Below are 21,070 nucleotides of genomic sequence, written 5' to 3' on the forward strand. Positions count from 1 at the left end.
TACAAAGAGTTAAAAGGATATAAAGAAAGAGCAGTTGAGAGACTGAGGGGGGCTCTAATATACATCTAATTGGGGTTCAAAATGAGGGAACATAATTACCCAGAATCATGCTGGTTAGAGAAGGCTAGAACTCAGATTCAGTCACACAAATTCTAAAGAGTATGAATAAAAACAAATCTAAACTCATATAAAACTTCAGAATATCAAGGGCAAAGAGAAAATGTCAAAAACTACAAGAATGAGAAGACAAATTTCTGTCAAAAGAAAAAGTACTAACAGCAAAAGATGATAGAAGACAATGGTGTCTTCCAATTACTAAAGAAAAATCATTGTCAACATAGGTGTTAATTTTCAGCAAAAATAACATTTAAAGTTGAGGACAAATAAAGACATTTTCAAAAATAAAGACTCACAGATATTTACTAAGTAAACAATTAGAGGATATACTTTAATAAGCAGAAAAGTGAACCCAGAAAAAGTAGGCTACTAGAAACTATGATGAAGAAATATATATAGAATAATATAGAATAATAATTTTAACTAACCATTGACCAATAAAACATAGAGCAATAAATTGTGTCTTTTTCTTTCAGAGGGAGAGGGAGAGAGGGAATCTTAAGCAGGCCCCACACCCAGCATGGAGCTAGACACAGGGCTTGATCTCAAGACCCCAAGATCACGACCTGAGCTGAAATCAAGAACTGGATGCTTAACCGACTGAGCCACCCAGGCACCCCCATAAATTGTCTTTTTAAACAGATGGTATTAATGTTCTAGACAAAATAACAAAGAAATTGAGGAGGCTAGTGGAGCTAGTTAAAGGTCGGAGTATGAGAACAGATATATTAAATAGCTTTAGACTTTGAAAAAAATTCATAATTAAATATGCATGTTTAGAATGTAAGAATAACTAGTAAAATTGGAGAGAAATATAACACACAGTTTCCAAACTGGCAATGAATAAAAAGGACAATTAATTTTTTTCCAGTCTATTAGACAGTTCGAAAGGAAAACAAGTGTGGTAAGCAGAAAACACAAAATAGGAATATAAAAATAATTTCAAATATATCAGTATTACAGAATATATGCAGCATGATTTCATTTATGCAATTTTTTAAAATTCGTAAGATAATTCCAAGTGTTGTTTTCAGATATATATCTGTGTTGTAAGTTATAATAGACAGTCATGTAAATGAATATCAATCTCTGGGGGAAGGAAGAAAGGAATGGTATAGAAGTAGGGTACACAGAGAACTTTCACTGCAGACTTTGTTCCTTTTTAAAAATTATGTGGTAAATATGACCAGAGGTTAATATTCCATAATCTGGGTAGTAGACACACAATTGTAGTTTTCTGAGCATTTGAAATACTAAAATAACTATATATAAATCTATACCAAATGCAACGTAGCCTCCACATTTCCAAATGAAAAGATCTTTTAGGAAGATTTCTTGATCACTTGGATGGCTCATTTTGTTGAGCGTCTGACTCTTGATTTTCGGCTGAGATCATCATCTTGAGGTTGTGAGATCATGCCCTGTGTTGGGCTTCATGCTGGGTGTGGAGCCTGTTTGGGATTCTCTCTCTCTCTGTCTGTCCCTCCCCCACTGCTCATGTGCTTTCTCTCGTTCTCTCTCTCTCGCTCTCTCTCTAAAAAAAGAATTTTTTTATCACCTTGAATACACAAACTTTCAAAGATACAGATGGAATAGTGAAAGGTTTACTTACATTATTTAATTTTCTAATAAAATTAGATATCCATATTTATAAACATGTTTTACATAAAAAGAAGTATTAATTGGAAACACTGTCCTTTTGCCTTGTGAAACAGTTGTTTTAAACTAATCATGCATCTTTGATGTCAGTGACTTTCTTAGAACACATTTAGGGATATGTTCGTGACATTGAAATAGGTTTTGAGGTCACATGTTATCCTCACTTCCCTCGAAGTTGAGATACAGTCCTCTTTGGTCTATGTTTAATGGGGTCACTGGAAATATCTGAGGCATTAAGTTTTCATCCCCATATTAGGATAGTTTTTTTTTTAATTCACCCTATAGGTTTATGTTTACCATCTCCAAAGGTGACCACTTACAAGTAATCCTTAAAAGGCTTGGTTACATCATGATCTAACTCTTGCAGTTGTGAAGCCATGTTCCCATGCATGGTCACATTTGCACTAAATTTATTTGCCTCATTTTTAACTCTATTCTGTCAGATGGTCATCCAAAATTAGTATTTTGGATGCAACCGAAATCATTTCTAGCTAATGTGTCTTGACCAAACAAGTATTTTGTTCATCAAATTAATATAATAAACTACAATAGGAGACACAGTGCAATGTCAATGGGAAACTGATTATCTTACACCTGGTACCACCTTACAAACAACTATTTCTGATACTTCAAATCCATGGGAATGTATAAATAATAAACTAAAACAAACACCTGCATACCCACCACACTGAATGGACTCCTTTTCTGAGCAGTAATTTTAATTTCTGCGATAAGATAGCATAGACTCAATATTCCCTCTTTTTTCCTCAAAGTATGACTAAAACCCTGGAAATAATTCCACAGACAATGATAAAAGAACTCAGAATGTTGGGTAGAAGAAGACAGACTGGTTAGGGATCTCAGGACTTGAAGACCAATACTGTCATAAATCCCTGGGTTTTCATTTTCTTTTCCAGGAAAAGGGAATCTCATCAGGGACTTAACTGGGAGATACACCCAGGGACATGGCATGCCAATCTACTCACAGCAGTGGTACCAGCAGAGCTCAGGATGCTGTCCCATCCCCTGTCCACATCCAACAAGAGCAGCAGGCTCAATCTGTCTACAGCACGGGCAAGAGTGGGTCCAGAGTGGACCCGTCTACTCCACCCCCACATAGACCAGCAACATTTAAACAGGTATCAATGGAGCTAGTATGCTCCATGTTTTCTACTATCCACTCAGTGGCTGCAGGTGACCCAAGGTTAATGTCACTCAACCCTTCACCTAATGGTAAAGAATCATCCAAATCCATGGCTCCTGATCCTCCAATCAATGGCAGAAGGAAGCTCTAGTAGCCTCTTCACTCCCCCAGAAGCACCTATGAAAATAGTAAAATAGGACAGGAAGCCAAATGACACAGGTGGCCAGTGAACAGGCCAAGGGTAGTGTTTTCCCTCTCATAGGTCTAGAATCCCTCATATTCTACTTAAGAATACTGAGAGGCCTAGGGAAACACTGTTCATCCTCACAAATGGCACTAGCAGGGATCTAACAGAAGCTCAGGCAGAGCCACATAAATCAAACAGACCAGAATACCATTGCAAGGGCTCAGGAAACTAAATTGCCATTGGAACTGAGAGCTAAAAAAAAGGTAGGACAGAATGTGCAAGCGAAACCAAAACAGGGCAAATGCCAGATACAATAAAAGATTCAAATACAGAGTCTTCTAAAATAAAAATTAAAAGGTCAAACATACAATAACAAAATTACTCATCATTCTCATAACCAGGAAAATCACAACGTGGATTAGAAAGATGACCAACTTGGGGCACCTGGATGGCTCAGTCATTTGGGCACCTGACTCTTGATTTCACCTCAGGTTGTAATTATCAGGGTTGTGTCATCAGGCCCACATCAGGTTCTACATTCAGCATGGAGTCTGCTTGGGACTCTCCTTCTTCCTCTCCCTCTGTCCCTCTCCCCTCCCCACCCTGTAAAATAAATAAATAAATAAATAAATAAATAAATAAATAAAATCTTTTAAAAAGATAATCAACTGATACTAATAAGAAGATGAATTAGATTTTGGAATATGAGACATATTCTAAAGCAGTCACCATAAAATTGCTCCAACAAATAATTATGAATTCTCTTAAAACAAAGAAAAAAATAAAACCACAGCAAAGAAAGAGAAAATATTTTAAAAAATACTAAATGGAAATTATAGAACTGAAATATACAGTAGTAATTGAACAAAAAACTTACTTGATGGGCTCATGGTAGAGTGGAGATGACAGAAGACAGAATCAGTGAACTTAATAAAAGCTCAATAAAATTTACTCAATCTGACCAACACATTAACAATAGACTTAAAAAAAAAAAGAACAGAATTCCAAGAACAATATGGACAATAAAAAAAAAATCTTACATTTGTCTCATCAGAGTCTCAGAAGGAGAGAATAATGTGGGGTTGAAAATGTATTAGGAGAAATAACGGCTGAAAAATTCTCAAAGTGGAAGAAGACCTAACCCCACTAAGTAGACACAAAGAAATTCATGCAAAGACAAATAATAGCTAAACATAGGAAAACTCAAGATGAAGAAAACAATTTCTTTAACAACCAGGGGAAAATGACAAATGAACTGGAGGGAATAACAATTCCAAGGATAGCGGATTTCTCATCAGAAACAATGGTGGCCTAAAGAAGGGGCCCCATGTTTCAAGTGCAGAAGTATAACAACTGTCAACCATGAATTCTGTACCTGGTGAAACTATCTATTAGAAATGAAGGGGAAATAAAGACATTTCTTAGACAAGGAAAAACTGAGAGAATGTGCTGCTAGTAAACCTACATTTAAAGAATGGTTAGGGCGCCTGGGTGGCTCAGTGGGTTAAGCTGCTGCCTTCGGCTCAGGTCATGATCTCAGGGTCCTAGGATCGAGTCCCGCATCGGGCTCTCTGCTCAGCAGGGAGCCTGCTTCCCTCTCTCTCTCTCTCTGCCTGCCTCTCCGTCTACTTGTGATTTCTCTCTGTAAAAAAAAAAATATATATATATATATATATATATATATATAGAATGGTTAAAGGGTCATGAAGCAAACCTCAATACAGAATATGTTCTGTGGGAACACATAGGGAATCACAGTAGATATCAGTAACAGAAAGACAAAAATAAAAGAACTGGAAATTAAACAGTATACTACTAAGCAACCCATGGGCCCAAAAGGAAGTCTCCAAAAGATTTAAAAACACATAGAGATAAATTAAAATACAACCTATCACAGTTGGTAGGATTCAGCTAAAGCGTTACTGAGAGGGAAATGTATAGCACTCAGTCTTTCCATTAAAAAAGAGGAAAGATCTCAAATCAATAATCCAAGTTCCTATTCCAAAAGGCTAGAAAAAGAAGAGCAAAGTAGAGCCAAAGCAGGCAGATGGAAGGAAATCATAAAAATAAGAGCAGACATAAATGAAATTGAAAACAGCAAAACAGAAAAAAAAAATCAATGAAACAAAAAGCTGGTTCTTTGGAAAAAAAATCAATAGCGTTCCAGTGAAATGGGCATATAAATTGAGAGGGGACACAAATCACTAATACTGGGAACAAAATAGGGGATATTGCTATAGATTCTGTAGCCATTAAAAGGATAATAAAGGAATACAACAAACAACTTTACTCTCGTAGTCTGACCACTTAGAAGAAATAGACCAGTTTCTCAAAAACCCTGAACTAAAAAACTTCAGTGGAGATAAAATAGATACCATAACCATTAAAGAAATAGAATTTGTAATTTAAACTCCAAAAGAGATTCCGTGGCCCCAGTGGATTTACTGGAGAATTTTACCAAACATTTAAATAAGATTAACATTAATTTTACCCAATATCTTCCAGAAAATAGAAGAGGCAGTAACACTTGCCAACTCTTACTATGAGGCATGTATTATATTGACCAAAACCAGGAAAAAACAGTACAAAAAAAGAAAACCACAGATCCAATATCTCTCAGGAATTTAAAAACAAAAATCCTCAACAAAATATTACCCAACACAATCCAACAATGTATACAAATAATTCTTTTTTTAAAGATTTTATTTTATTTATTATTTTTTACTGGGGCAGAGGCACAGAGAGAGAGAGGGAGGGAAAGAATTTTAATGCCTAGAGTGGGACCCAATGGAGGGCTCAGTTTCACAACCCTGAGATGATGACCTGAGCCAAAAATCAAGAGTCAGACACTTAACTGACTGAGCCACCCATGCGCCCTATACGGTAAGTCTATACGTCACGATGAATTGGGAATTTATTCCAAGAATGCAAAGGTGGTTCAACATTCAAAAATCATTCAATGTAATCCATCATATCAACAAGTTAAACAAGAAGAATCATTTGATCATATCAATGAAAATAGAAAAAAACACATTTGAAAATGCAGCATGCTTCATGATAAAAACTCACAGCAAATTAGAAACAGACAGAACTACCACAGCTTCATAAAGAGCACTTACAAGAAACCCACCAACATCCTACTTAATTGAGCAACTGGATGCATTGTCCTAAGAACAGGCACCAAATGAGGATGGATGGTCACTCTTACTACTCATACTGACCAGAGTACAGGAAGTTCTAGCCAGTGCCATAGGCAACAAAAAGAAGTAAAAGATACAGAGAGAAGAAACAGAGAAATAAAATTGTGCCAATTTTCAGACTGTCTATGTAAAAAATCCCAAGGAATCTATTTAAAAAACAGAACAAAACAAAACACCCAACATTCCGGAACCAAAAAGGGAGTTCCACAAGCTTATGGAACATAACACCGACACACAAAGATAACTGCATTTTATAGACTACTCATGAGCATGTGGAAACTAAAATTGAAAGACATGATAGAATTTACCTTCATGCCAGAGAAAGTGAAATATTTTGGTATATACTTAACAAAACATATCCAAGATTTGTATGCTAAAAATTATTTTTTAAAAACTGGTAAAAGAAGTCAAAGAAGATCTCTAACACATGGAGAGACATTCCATTAAAGGGATTAGAAGACTCAATTAGAATGTCAATTCCCTCCAATTTGATATATATATGTTTAATGTAATTCCTATTAAAATCCCAGCAAGGTTGTTTGTGAACATGGACAAATTTATTCTAAAATGTATATGGAAAAGCAAAAGCCCTTGAATAGCCAAATAATCTAGAAAAAGAAGGAAGGAATCATTCTACCTAATACTAAGGTTTGTTAGTTAGTTATAATAATCAAGGCAGTGGTATTGTTGGATAAGTAGACACATGGGTTAATGAAACAGAATAGACCAGAGATAGCCCTCCACAAATATGTCTGATTAATGTTTGACAAAGGTGCAAAAGTAATTCAGTGGAGAAAAATGGCCTTTTTAACAAATACTGCCAGAGCAATTAGATATCTGTAAGGGGAAAAAAAAAAAAAAAAGAAACTGAACCCAGACCTTATAAGTTACAGAAAAATTAACTAAAACTGGATCATGGGCTTAAATGTACAACATAAAACTATGAAACATTTAGGGGAATAAAAGATGAAAAATCTTGTGATCTCCAGCTAAGCAGAGATTTTAGACTTGACACCAAATGTGCAATCAGTAAAAGAAAATTGGTGAATAGGACTTCACCAAAATTAAAAATGTTTGCTCTGCAAAACACCCTGTTAAGAGGATGAAAAGACAAGCTATGTACTGGAGAGAAATGTCTGCAAACCACGTATCTGATACAAAGGACAAGTATGTGGCATATATAAAGAACTTGCAAAACTCAACAGTAACAAAACCAAACAGTCCGATCAGAAAATGAGCCAAAGACATGAAGAGCTATTTCACTGCAGAGGATACGCAGATGGCATATAAGCACACGAAGAGATATTCAGCTTCATTAGCCATTAGGGAAAGCCAAAGAAAAAAAACCACAATGAAATATGATGACACACCTATCAGGACCGCTGAAATAAAGAAGAGTGACAATGTCAAATGCTGGCTAGGACTGCTGGTGAGAATGTAAAATGGTACGGTTACTCTGGAAAACAATTTGGTAGTTTCTTATCAAAGTAAACAGGCAACTACCATACAAGCCAACAATCACACCCCTGGGCAGAGGGCAGAATTTCTAAGGAAATGGAAACCTGACATTCACACAAACACCTGGGCATGAATATTTATAGTCGCTTTATACATCATAGCCAAAATGTGCAGATGACCTAGATGTCCCTTAATAGGTAACTGGTTGAACAAACTCATACATCCATACTGTGGACTCCTGCTCAGCAATAAAACAGAATGAACTACTACTACATATAAAAACTAGAATCAAATTTGATGGAATTATGCCGAGTGGGGGAAAGAAAGCCAATCCCCAAAGTTATATACTATATGATTCCATTTATAGGAGATTTGGAAATGACAAGATCTTTGGAACAGAGGACAGAGTGGAGGTTGTCAGGGGCTAAGGACAGGGTAGAGCAGGAGGGAGTAAAGATAACAACGGGGGGCCCTGTGGTAACAGCACTGCTCTGTCTTGACTGTGTGCTATCTCCACACGCCAGCATGTGGGAGGCGACTGCGCAGGTCCAAGTACACACATGGGCAAATGAGTGCAAGTCAAACTGGGAAAACACAAAGACTGCCGGATGATATCATGTCAATATCCTGGCTGTGAGATTGCCCGGCAGTGTTCTGAGATGTTATCACTGGGGGAAACCGGATAAAAGGTACAGGGGAATCTTGCTGTATTATTTCTCACAACTGTGTGTGAATCTACGATTATCTCCAAATAAAAGTCAACAACCCTGCAAGTCAGAACTTCCTCCCTCCCCTTTCTCTCCCCCTCCCCACCACCCCCAGCTAGTTGTTGAACATTTACCTGCACAGAATTGCTTGTCTTTGGAGAAAAGACTTTGTGTTAGGCTTCTTCCCTGAGTGCCTCACAGGGAGACGAAGTTGGTGGCTGGAGACAGTGGCTTTACCATCCTTGACTTCAGGTTTCCTCCTCTGTAAAATGGAGACAGGACTAGAGTGAAGGAAAATGAATGATTATGCAGAACCTTCTTTTACCTACATTACCTTCCCTTATCCTCTCGGCTAGCCCAGTGAGCCAGGCATTAGGAGTGTCCAAGTTTCAGATGATGAGACAGGCTGAGGAACATGCCTATCATAGAAGATGGCCAGGTTGGAGTCCACAGTCCAGGCATGTTTGGTTACTTATGGCTGTCTGGGAGCTTATCTACTCTCTGACCCTAAACCATACAAGGCGACGTCTCCCAGTGGAAAGTGAGCTAGGCAGAGAACGCCTGAGCCTCTAAGTGTGAGTTGTGGGGTGGGGAGGAGGGCTAGGGGGGACGCAGCCTGCTCCTACCAGGTAGATACAGTTGCATCAGGAGCCACAGACCTCACTGGGCCAGCATCTCTCCACTGTGGAGCTAGAAGAGAGAGCTACTCGTTTCCCCCTGGCTGGTTGTCTGTTCCCTACCGCTGCCTGCGGTATGTAGACAAAGCAACCCCAAAGGCCCAGCACTCTCTGCTTAGAGACCAGGCAGGGGATCAAGGTCAACAGCTGAGAGCCATGGGGACATGGGTATGTACAACCCTGGAGGACACCGGGGCGGGGTTGGGGGGTGATAACCCTGGCCCTGGGGACAGGCCCAGCCCATGAAGAAAAGAAGGAAATACCTGCTTAGGTTGGAGATCACATCGCCCAACAGAGGCTTACCTTCCAACCGTTGGCGATCTCCTTGGTGCTTTCCTCACAAACTCTAGAGAATGGACAAAGGCAAGGCAGTTCAGTGGTTAGAGACTGGGCTGGCGGTCAGGAGAGGTAGATTTCAGCCAGCCCTGCAACTTCCTCCAAGTCTTTGGATCAGTCATGCTCCCCCCTTCTGGGATTCCGTGTCCTCGCCCATAAAACGAAGGGGTTCAGATCTGGTGGTCCCCAAGGCCTCTCCAGGTCCTGCCAGTCCTCATATCCGAGGTTAGCTCCAGGGCCTGCACACAGGGCCTGCCTGATTCCACCACAGCTCACAAACATGATTGGAACAGAAGCCCTAGTCCGATTTCATTTTTCTTCCAAGGCTGTTTATTGCCTAACAAAATGTACTTAGTAGTAAATTCGTGACCATGATGTTAAGTGTAGGCTACAAAGCCAGAGACCAAAAAAATATTAAAAATAAAATAGTGAGGGGGAGGGGTGGGGAGTACAGAGCCGGAAGAGGGAGGGCCATCCAGAGGGTTGGGAAACCTTGGATTCACGGGAGCGGCTCATACACACGGGCACTATTCCTTATTTATTCACATCCTCTGCCCTGTCTGGGTTCCGCGTGGTCTCCACTTCTTGTTAGCTTTTCAGCTGCACACCAGGCCCCAGCTGGCAGTGGCTAATTGCAATCAGCAGGTGAGAAATGTAGGTTCTCCGAAAAGGAATTATCTCCAGCGCTGGGAACCATTCTGGGAAATGTAACAGACCTGGGAAGAGAGGGGGAGATGTTTAAAACCTGAACTTCTGTGAAAAGCATTAATTGAAAAAGACAGAACCGCGCACCAGGAACCCATGACTCGCTCGCCTGAAAATATAATGAAGCGACTTCATGTGGAAGGAAAGATGGGGGAGCATTTCCATTTCTGCAAAAGCAGCTCTTGCCTCGTGCACACAGGCCCTGCCTGACCTCTTTTCCCAGGAGAGCCAGAGAGCACAAAGGTTTGTTCTGGGGGGGGGGTTCGTCTTTATCTTTACATTTTTCTGCATCAGTAAAACCACAACGCCAAGCTAAGGACTTTTTATTTATTTATTTATTTATTCATTCATTTAGTTAGTTATTTTTAGAGAAAGATGTAAGGCAATCTACTGTGAAGTGGAATGACTTGAGAAAGCAAGCTCAAAATCAGGGCGTGATCTCGAGCTCGCTCAAGTCTCGTGCCAAGGGAGGTGTTGGGGGGACCGAAGGTGGGTACAGCCAGAGACTGACCCTAGAAGGTTGTCCCGCTCCTTGGGGAAGCAAGCAAGCCGCAAGGCAAGGAGCAAAGTCCTGGAGTGGACTGTGATCTCTGCCCAGGCTGCTGGCCGTGGGTCCCATTGCAAGCACCTGGGGACGGGAGAAAGGCCCTCTAAGCACCTACCTGCTCTCCTAGAGAATCGGCTTCTCTCTGTGCGTTATCAGGAAAGGGAATGAAAAGCGTACCAAAGGGGTGATTTGAATTTCATTTTCTCAATATGTGCCCCCGTGGGGAAAGCTGCGTGGTGTCGCATGCTGATTCAAGGAAAACGGTCTCTCTGCTCACTGAGGTTGAAGGCTCGTCGTGGGTAGCTCGCCTTGCACCAGGCAGTGGGGGCACCCCGAGCACAGACTGGGGGTATCCCACAGCCAGGGCCTGGTCTGGCCACCTTTACAGACAGCTCCCCCCACCCACAGCTCCTGAGGTCCGCTGGGTTCCGTGTTAGAGGAGGGAGTGAATTGCGCTGCGACCTTCCCCAGATTTGGTAGAAGGCAAGGGCTAAGATGTGGCATAAAACACAAAAGCCTCGCTCCCCTGAATCAATGTTGACAGGGCTTTGTGTGTGGGGGGGTAGGTTAGTCTCTGGGGCCTGGCTCTGAAGGAACTACAGTTCTTGGTGGAAGGTCAGGCTAAGGACAGCTATGCCAGGGCAGGGGCAGGCACGGGGGCGGGGGGCAGGCAGCTAGGGGATTTGGTCCACCTACAGGAGCCCCTCCCACAGTGCCCAGCCACTCCAGGGGCCCAAGGAATGTCAGAGGAGAGATTCAAGTCTCCAGGGGAGGAGATAAAGAGGCCTCTAGAACTTTGGCCTCGGAGCCAAACCCCAGGCTTTGTGATCAAAAGACAAATAAACAGCCATTCCCACAGGGTCTCTCAAACCTGCTGAGCGGCACAAATGTTTCCTCCTTATAAACAAGCTTACCTGAAGAAGGGGAAGAAAACCAGACCCTGAAATCCCACAGTTTTTGGCAGACCCCTTAGGAGAAACGCCTGCCAGCAGCTTATCAAGTGCCTTTCTCACATCGCTCTGAAATAAGATGTCAAAGTTTGAACATAAACCATGAACAAACAAAATCAGTCCCGTTCTTCATGCCGGCTTCCCCATCCTGACACAGGGAAGGTTGAAACAGAGCTGCAGAATTCAAAGCCACTGGAATGAACTGAGAGAGGCCAGTGGGTGGCGGAGGTAAGCAGGGAGAGGTGGCCTCCTTTCAATGAAAGCAGGCCCTGTTCCCCTGATCTGCACAGGCCTAGGGGGCCCTCTTCCCACAGATACCCGTGGAGTTCTTTCCAGAGGTGTTACTGGCCAAGACGAATGCCCTAAGGAGCACCCACTATGAACCACCATTTGGGATAGGCCAATGTCCACACAGAGCAGGTCTCTGTTCCGAAGCTTCCATTCTTATTAGTAAATTAAACAGCATGTTAGTAGGGGATATGTGCCAGAGCAAGAACCTATCCAGGAGAGGAGCTCCTGGGTGGCCCAGTTGGTGAAGCATCCAACTTTTGATTGCAGCTCAGGTCATGGTCTCCGGATCGTGAGATTGAATGACACGTCAGGATCCGTTCTCAGTGGGGACTCTGCTTGAGAGTCTCTGTCTCCCTGAGATTCTCTGTCTCCCTCTTCCTTTGCCTGCCCCCCGCATAAATAAACAAATAAATAAAATCTTTAAAAAGAGAGAAACAATACATCCAGGAGAGGGGTGGAGAATGGAGGAGGCGACTTTTGAGCAAAGATGAAGGAGTGAGCCCCTCTAGGAGACACTCTGAGGGAAGAAGGACCCAAGTAGAGGGCTCCTTCTAAGTAAGTGCCAATGACCTGAGCTCGAAGCAGGCCTGGCAGAGGCCCAGGGCACCGTGGGAGCCACTGGAGCTGAAATGGAAACACGAAGGCTGTCGCTGCAGATTCCGAGCGCGGTAGAGAGTCACCGAACATCATAGCCAGTGCCCAGGTTACCTCATCAGCCTGTTCTGCTGCGCTGGCCTCTTTAGAGCCGCCTCTAGGGGCCTATACTCCCTGATTCTCTATCAGCTACCACCTAGTCCCTGATAGGGTCCTGATTAGTTACTAACTAAAGGGGAAGCCCCACCCCCAACTTCCTGGACAGACGTCATAGCTCCCAATGCTTCAACTCGCAGATGGAGGCATCCTGGAGACAGACGTGTAGGAAGAGGGAGGCTGATCTGGAAGTGACCCTCTCCGCTCCCCATCCCCAGGTCCCTACAAAAGCTGTCACCATACACTGAATGATTCCATAAAAGTTTGGCTGACCTTCCCCACAGAAAGCATGGAGATGCCTCTGAAGATGTGTCCTAGACTCATCTGATTTGGTCTGAGTCTCTGACGCAAGCACCCAGGATTGATTTAGGGTCTACCATGCTGACAGACTCTGGCCTGGCTCAGAGAGGGATGCAAGCAGGGTCTAGCTTATACTGGGAAGCTGCAGCTCAGGGCTAGTCCAAGCACTTTGAAGACAAATTCTTGGCTCAATGCCCCGAGGATTTCCTTGCTCAGAACCTCCCTGTTTGCTTTTCAGCATTTAGCAACACAGGCATTGCAACACTCACACAGAGCCTCGAAGTGGGGTGACCTTGGAAACAAGGAGCTCGTTCCGGAAGCCCAGGGACCTGGGTTCTGCAGCAAGGCTATGTGACTGGATGTTGCAGTTCGGCCAGAAGTGGGTCAGAAGGGCCGCAGCTGTGGAGTAAGTGCCCTGTGATAGGGCAGAACGTTCCACAGCTGAGGACCTGTTGAGCAGTCTGTAGGTCCGCAGTGTGGACCCTGAAAACAGCAGCACAGGCAGTCAGGAGGGAGAGATGGACGTGAAGTGGAGGAAGGCAAGGACAAACTGGAGGCCAGCTGGACAGAAGGGAGCCTTCCCAGTTTTTCACAGCCTCCAACTTCATAGATGCAGGTGACCTACAGGCCAGGTGGGGGGTCTTCCGGCACGCACACCCAGTGGCCCCGGCACTCAGAGAAGCCCAGGGAGGGTGGCCAGCGGCTGCGGGCCCGCTGCCACCCACACCAATGATGTGAGAAGGCGGATGGGTGACATGTGTGAGCTGGGACCGTGCCTGTACTGCTAGGATGGTCGGACCACAGAAACTTCACACAAGTTTCTCTTCGGGCCAACCCTGACCATGGAGGGTAAAGGCGAGAATTCTGTGAAACATAGTTCCCGTTTAGCGACTATGGTAAACCCACCACTGTGACTTTGACCTCAGGCCTCAGCTTCCTCACCCCTGACATCTAGTTGTTGGCCTGAAGGAAACTGTTGGGAGCATCCATGTTACCGTAACAATTCCATTTTCCCCCTCACTGGCAAGCCAGCAAGGGCAGCACATCCCACCAGGCGAACTTGCATCACACAAGGAGGTGCCAGGACAGCCCAGATGCTATTGCAGCATTGGGAGGCCCCACTGGCTGGACTGAGTCCAGAGTCTCAGCCTTAATCCTCAGAGGAACTCCACATTCCATGGGCACACACACTGCCTCATTTCCCACCTTATCGTAGGTCTGTAGGAGTGAGACATTATCATCTGTCTTCCCTGGTAGTAAAATTCAGATCCAGCATGTGGCTGGACTGATGCCAGTCACCTGCTGAGGCGGGGGCAGCAGGTGATGAAGCCCATGCTCCATCCCTAGCACTCAGGCTGAGAAGACCCAGAAGGCTGCAGGGAGATTTTTAGGCTGCACACCGTTCAATTAACAATCCAGACCCAAACATGTTCTCTAGGAGTTCAGCTTCCAGGTGATTCCAGAAAACTCTAACACAACCTAATGAATATTTTTCTCAGCAAATAAGGTGAGCACTGTGATCCACGAAGAGCTTTCGACAAAATACGCTCTTTGTAGACTCCGTTCTTAGGTACTGCAGGGGGTGGGAGGAGACAAAGAGGTAGAAATGCAGAATGGAAATGGAAAAAAATTATATTGTATAGAGAGTCTCATTTATGACCAAAGAAAAGAAGAGGCGTAAAAATGTGGCCGTTCAAGAGAAGGGAGGCTGGATGGATCTTCTTTGAAATTCCATGAGTTTAGGAGATCATCAATAAATCTAAAACTAGAGGTTCCTGTCTCAGCACATGCAAGGTGCAAAGAAAGGAAGGAAAAGAAAATGCCAGAAGGAATACCTGAGTTCAGAGTACCTCATGAAAGAAAGAACTTTTATTTATTATGGGGCAGAGTGGGTACAACACTGAATGAGACTATGGTCCTGAAGTTACACCCTCTAGACTTGCTCCTTGTGTGATGTCTGTCTGCTGGGGGAGGAAAAGTCACTTTCCCTCTACCCTTCTAGGTTCTTGGCTCAGACAGCACCCCCCCCCCATATAAAAGACTAACAGGAAAAAAACAAACAGATGTTTAATGATACCTTCCATGTACATGAAAGACACCCAGGAAAATAGACTAGCTCCAAACTGGCCCAAGCCACCCCCTTAAATACCATCTCCAGCTAAAGGCCAGAGAAGACATTGGGAGAGGAGAGGCTGGTTCTGGGAGGTTTCCAGGCAAAGCACAGTAATCAAGACTAAAGGTGTTATGCAGATTTAGGTCATTGCCTTCTCCAATGATCAGAGTTTCTAGAGACTGAGTCATCCTGGTACAGAGAGGGAGACACCCTTACAGAAGGAGAGCTCCCTTATACATGTAATTTTCTCTTACAAAATGGTAATTTGTGCTCCGTTTTCAGAGTTTTTCCCAAGTCTGCTGTTCCTTAAAAATAATCAGCCTAAAATCATCTTTATGCCAAAGAGACATATTTTGGGGTGACAAATTCTGCTGAAGTATATGTATGTCTCGCCTAGAGCAAGGTGGTTCAGACCACAGCCAGGAAGCATCCAAGGTGCAAAAGCCAGCCAGCAGGAGGCGCCGGCACAGCTATAAGGTTCTGACCTACGGAAGAAGAGACACTGAAGACTTAAAAGTGGGAAAGGACTTATGTCCACACAAAAACTGGCATGTAGATGTTTACAGTAGCTTTATTCATGATTGCCCAAGCTTGGAAACAAACAAGATGTCTTCAGTAGGTGAATGGGTCATTCAACTGTGGTAATCCAGACAATGCAATATGATTTAGCACTAACAAGAAATGAGCTATCAAGCCATGAAAAGATAAAGAGGAACCTCAAATGCATGTTACTAAGTAAAAGAACCCAATCTAAAAAGGTTACATACGATTCCAACTATACGACATTCTAGAAAAGGCAGAACTCTAGAAATAGCAAAAAGATGAGTGGTTGTGGGCAGCTGGGGAGATAGGGGAGGGAAGCACAAGTGAAGCCCAGAAGATTTTTAGGACAGTGAAAATAGTCTGTATGATATTATAATGGTGGATACACATCACTACATTTGTCTAAACCCACAGAACGTTCAATGGTAAGGGTCAACCCTAACATAACTTATGGACTCTGGATGATAATGATGTACCAGTAATAGGTTCATCAACTTTTAAAAATGTACACTCCAGTGGGGATGCTGATAACGGGGAAGTTGTGCATGTATTGGGGGCAGGGGTTATCTGGGAAATCTCCATACCTTCTTCTCCATTTTACTGTGACTCTAAAACCTAGAGGACAACACAGACAGCACCCTCTCTGACCTCGGCCACAGCGACTTCTTGCTAGACATTTCTCCAAAGGCAAGAAGAGAAACAAGAGCAAAAATGAACTATTAGGACTTCATCATGATAAAACACTTCTGTACAGTGAAGGAAACAGTCAAAAAAACTAAAAGGCAATCTACGGAATGGGAGAAGATATTGCAAATGACTTACCATTTAAAGAGCTAGTATCCAAAATCTATAAAGAACTTATCAAACTCAATGCCCAAAACAACAACAACAACAACAAAAATAGTCAAGAAATGGGCAGAAGATATGAACAGACATTTCTCCAAAGAAGACAACCAAATGGCCAATAGAAACATGAAAATATACTCACCATCACTCGGTATCAGGGATATACAAATCAAAACCACTGTGGGCTATCACCTCACACCAGTCAGAATGGCTAAAATTAACAAGTTAGGAAACAACAGATGTTGGCATGGATTTGGAGAAAGGGGAACCCTCTTACACTATTGGTGGGAATGCAAACTGGTACAGCCACTCTGGAAAACCGTATGGAGGTTCCTCAATAAGTTGACAATAGAGCTACCCTACAATCCAGCAATCACACTACTGGGTATTTATCCAAAGGATACAAACATAGTGATCTGAAGGGGCAAATGCACCCCAAAGTTTATAGCAGCAATGTTCACAATAACCAAAATATGGCAAGAGCCCAGATGTCCATTGAGAGAAAAATGGATAAAGAAGATGTGGTATATATATGCAATGGAATACTGGTTGGCCAACAAAAAGAATGAAATCTTGCCATTTGCAGTGCTGTGGATGGAGCTAGAGGGTATTATGCTAAGTGAAATAAGTCAGTCAGAGAAAGACAAATACTGTATGATTTCACTCCTATGTGGAATTTAAGAAACAAAACAGATGAATAAAGGGAAAGGGAAGGAAACATAAAATAAGACAAAAACAGAGAGGGAGGCAAACCATAAGAGACTCAATCTCAGGAAACACTGAGGGTTGCTGGAGGGGAGGGGGTTGAGGGGATGGGGTCACTGGGTGATGGATATTAAGGAGAACACTTGAAGGAATGAGCACTGAGTGTTATATACAATTGATGAATCACTCAATTCTACCCCTGAAATTCATAATACACTATAAGTTAACTCAACTGAATTTAAATAAGAAATAAAACATTTTTGAAAACTGCTCTAAAAAATTAGAGTTTTTTTAAAAAATGGGAGAGGAAACTGAATCTGAGGTTCCTTAATGTTCAGCATATCAAAAATGAAAGTTTAAAAACGAAATTGTACTTTGGTTAGTGAACCACAACATTCTTCCTGAATCCTCTTGACAGTTCAGTGCAAACATGGCCCAGGTCTCCCATATTCTGCAGACATAAAAGTTATGCCCAGGACTCTCTAGAGGCAAGAATGATCTAAATTGGAATTTAACTTGTAATACCTTTGTCTAGTGCAGGGGTTGGCAAACTTTTCTGTAAAGGGCCAGATAGTAAATATTTTAGGCTTTGCAGGCCATACGATCTTTACTTCAATTACTATTCTGCTGCTGTAGCGTGGCTTTGTCCAATAAACTTTATTTACAAAAACAGGCACAAGCTGGACTTGTCCTGTGGGCTGTAATTTGCTGGTCTAGTACATTCCTAGAAAGTTGGGCTTGCCTATGCTCAAAGTATGGGCAAAGTGAGTGTTGAAATTATGTGTTACATATAAATTACATGTGTTCTAACACAGAGAAGGAGGAATTAAGGAAAACAGTGATACAAGAGAAGAAAGGAAGTTCATAAGCCAGGGGGAAAAGAATGTATACACAAGCCATGAGGAAGAGGAGGCAAAGCGTGTCTCGGTGGGTGCAGCGCACACTCGGAGGCACACAAGACAGAGAACACGAGATCAGAGCTCAATGGGCTCTGATTCCAGGCCGTTGTCTGCCCTTCTGTCATTCTGTCCAGTCCCCAGACCCTCACAGTCCAGATCCAGGCAGGAAAGGAAAGCACAGAAGACTGTGGTGAGTGAGCAGAGGTGGGGATGATGGCCACGCTGGCGGTGTCTCCCCGTGAGGACAGATTCCTATCTTCTTCCAACAACACATTATGCCAAAAACATAGCTAAACTTGAGCTTAAATAAACAATTAAATCAGCAGCCCAGTTTCCTTTTATCACCCAATCTCCCGGCTAGACGGACTAATTATTTTCCATCTCCTAACCGCTGGACTGTTAAGTATCATCTGAAGCAAACAGAATACCAGGCATTGCCGAATGCTGTCACAGCCCAGGCCCTGCACTAACGTGATTCCCATGGTGGCTGCGTTTTTAAAGACCCTGCAACTAAATAAACATGGCTTTTGGAATGACTGCTTGCAGAAGTACTTTGTTGTGTGGGAGGCAGGGAAGGCTTTTTCATCAGAAAATGTGGCCAGTGTTCATTAGCAAAGAAAACAAGATACAGGTCAGATTGTAAGCACAGCCATCACCATGTTGGAGAGGGGAGCTATTTTTAGATGGTTCCCGATGAGCGCGCATATCGAACTCTCTCAGCCTTACTTCCCCACCTTTAAAATGGAGCTTGTGAGGTTTACCATGGGGAGGTATTCTGCAGAATAAATCAGATAGTGTAGCTGACCCAGCTCTCAGCCTATAGTGGGTGCTTTCTAAACAGGAGGTCACCTGATATTATCAATGACTGATATCTGTAACACAATTCTGGCACAAAGAAGATCACATCAATCCTGAGGGGAGAATTGCAGTCCTGAAAGAAGATGTTTTCCTTGCTCTTTATCAACCTTCCCATGGTCTGTGCCTTCTACAGAGCAACTTCCCTGAAATGCCACCCCTTGGCTGCCATCCCAGCTCAGAGGCCCTGTGGAATTACGGAAGTAGATAGGATTCAGGATAAGTGGAGACTTAAAGCCTTCTGGGTAATGAGACAATGCCATCCACTGAATCACATGTTTCTTTTGGCAGGTGTACAGAGGGAACACCCTTCCTGTCGCTGTAGCCCTTCCCAAATCAATGGCCTCTCCTGGCCTGGGCTCCAGCCTCCCTGTAGGCTGACGTCCCTCACACGCCATCCCACCCATGTGGCTGGCAGGGAGGGGAATGACTTCCCTCCCAACCAAGACCTTTTCTGGTCCCAGCATCACCAGGTGTCCATCCCTGCAGCCCCTCCGCAGGCTCATCAGGACTCACAGGAACTCTGGAAGCTGCCTCCCAGCTGGTCCCTGTGACCTTAACCTTGGCCCCCTCCATTCCATCTTCTGCCTGTGGCCAGGAGGCTTGCTCCAAAGCCCCAGATCTGCTCCTGGCACTGCCCTGCCGAACAGCCAGGACACGAAGAACAAAGTTCACGCTCCTCAACAGGATCTAGAAGGCTTTTCCCAACCTGGCGCCAGCCTACTCCAGGCTGCTTCACCTTCAGGCCCTGCACTTTTGCCATTCTCTCTGCTGTGCGTGCCCACCTCCACCCCTTCCTGAGCTTGTCCAACTTCTGCTTGACCTTCAGCCTCTAGCTTGAGTGTGACGCTTTTTCTGACAGCCCCATGTCAGACAAGCACCAACAGTCCCCTCTTCTGTATTCCTGTAGTGATTTGTTTGATCCTCCCTTCTGGTACTTTCCAAATGTTAGTATAACTAGTCATAGATGGTTTGCGTGCTGTAGCCTCGATAAGGGCATAAGCTATAACTTACTCATTTTGGTCTTTCTAACACTTGGCCCAGTACCTGACATGGGGTAGTCAGTGCGCTTGGTTACTAGAACAGAACATATTCAAAGAACAAATGCTGTGAGTTTGGCAGGGCAGGAGTGGCTGGTGCAGGCAAGACACAAGAAATCCAGAGGCACCACCAAGGGATTCTATTATATTTCTTCATTAACGATTTTTAAATTTTTCTTAGGATCGCCTTTGGAGAATTAGCCAAACTTTACTGCTACTTGCTCCCTCTTCCACCAGATCGATAACCCTCTCTATTCTCCGAGCTGTCGTTCATCCTGTATTTTATGATTTTAAACCCGAGGTATAACCCATCCCTTGACCATGGTTTGCTCAGCATCCACAACGCTCAGGAGGCTCTGTCTTTTCAGCCTCTGCCTTGCCAGCCCTTGCTACCCTCCATCATCTGCAAAAGCTTTATTAGCAATAGTTTGCATAGGTCAAGTCAAGAGACTCCCCATCTCACGGCGAGGATTTTCTAGGGGCTCCCAAGGATAGCATCCCTAATAACCCTTTTGCTATTTCTTGCCCTGAAGCTCAAGGGTAAGTGCCACGTTCCGTGGCAAGGGACGTAAGCTCTTCCACATCTCGACTTCCACCCCTACCTTCTCAACTCATCACTGCCACCCTCCTCTGGTTGAGACCACCTTGGGCTTTGCTGCTGTTCTGGAAGCAGACCAGGCTCTGTGGTACTGTGTGGCTCTCCAACATACTGTTCCTGGAATGCTTCGCCTTCTTCCTCTATCTGGTGAGCTTCTAGTCATCCTTCGAGGTCCATTTCGGCTCTCACCTCTTCAGGCGCAGAGACATCTTTTCCACCAGTACTCTTCCCCCTCCTACATGGGAAAGCACTAGAAGTAGGCTTTCACGATGGGATTATCCCTACCTCTGGTTTTTTTTTTTTTTCATCTTTCTAATTTAATTTAATTTCTGGATATCAAGGGCAATCACTGCATGACTTATAATTACTGGTGAATGACTTACTCTCATCATTGGCTCATGCATACTCCATAAGCACTAGCAAAGCTATTACCCAAAAGCAAA

General features: G+C 43.4%; 1 long non-coding RNA gene across 5 annotated transcripts in view; it reads right to left on the bottom strand.

The window, feature by feature from the left end:
- The window catches only part of LOC309856564, a 131,941-nt gene that overhangs the window by 10,816 nt on the left and 100,055 nt on the right, over positions 1-21,070 (bottom strand). For 4 of the 5 annotated variants that reach the window (XR_014307277.1, XR_014307278.1, XR_014307279.1 and 1 more), the window contains 2 exons: positions 9,453-10,201; positions 8,607-8,734 (listed from right to left, as the gene is read on the bottom strand). This is a non-coding gene — a long non-coding RNA (uncharacterized lncRNA). Of the gene's footprint in view, positions 1-8,606; positions 8,735-9,452; positions 10,202-11,651; positions 11,861-21,070 lie in introns of those variants that run through there. The other variant, XR_014307280.1, reaches the window with a different exon arrangement.

This window comes from Mustela nivalis, assembly GCF_964662115.1.
Source record: "Mustela nivalis genome assembly, chromosome: X".
NCBI lineage: Eukaryota > Metazoa > Chordata > Mammalia > Carnivora > Mustelidae > Mustela > Mustela nivalis.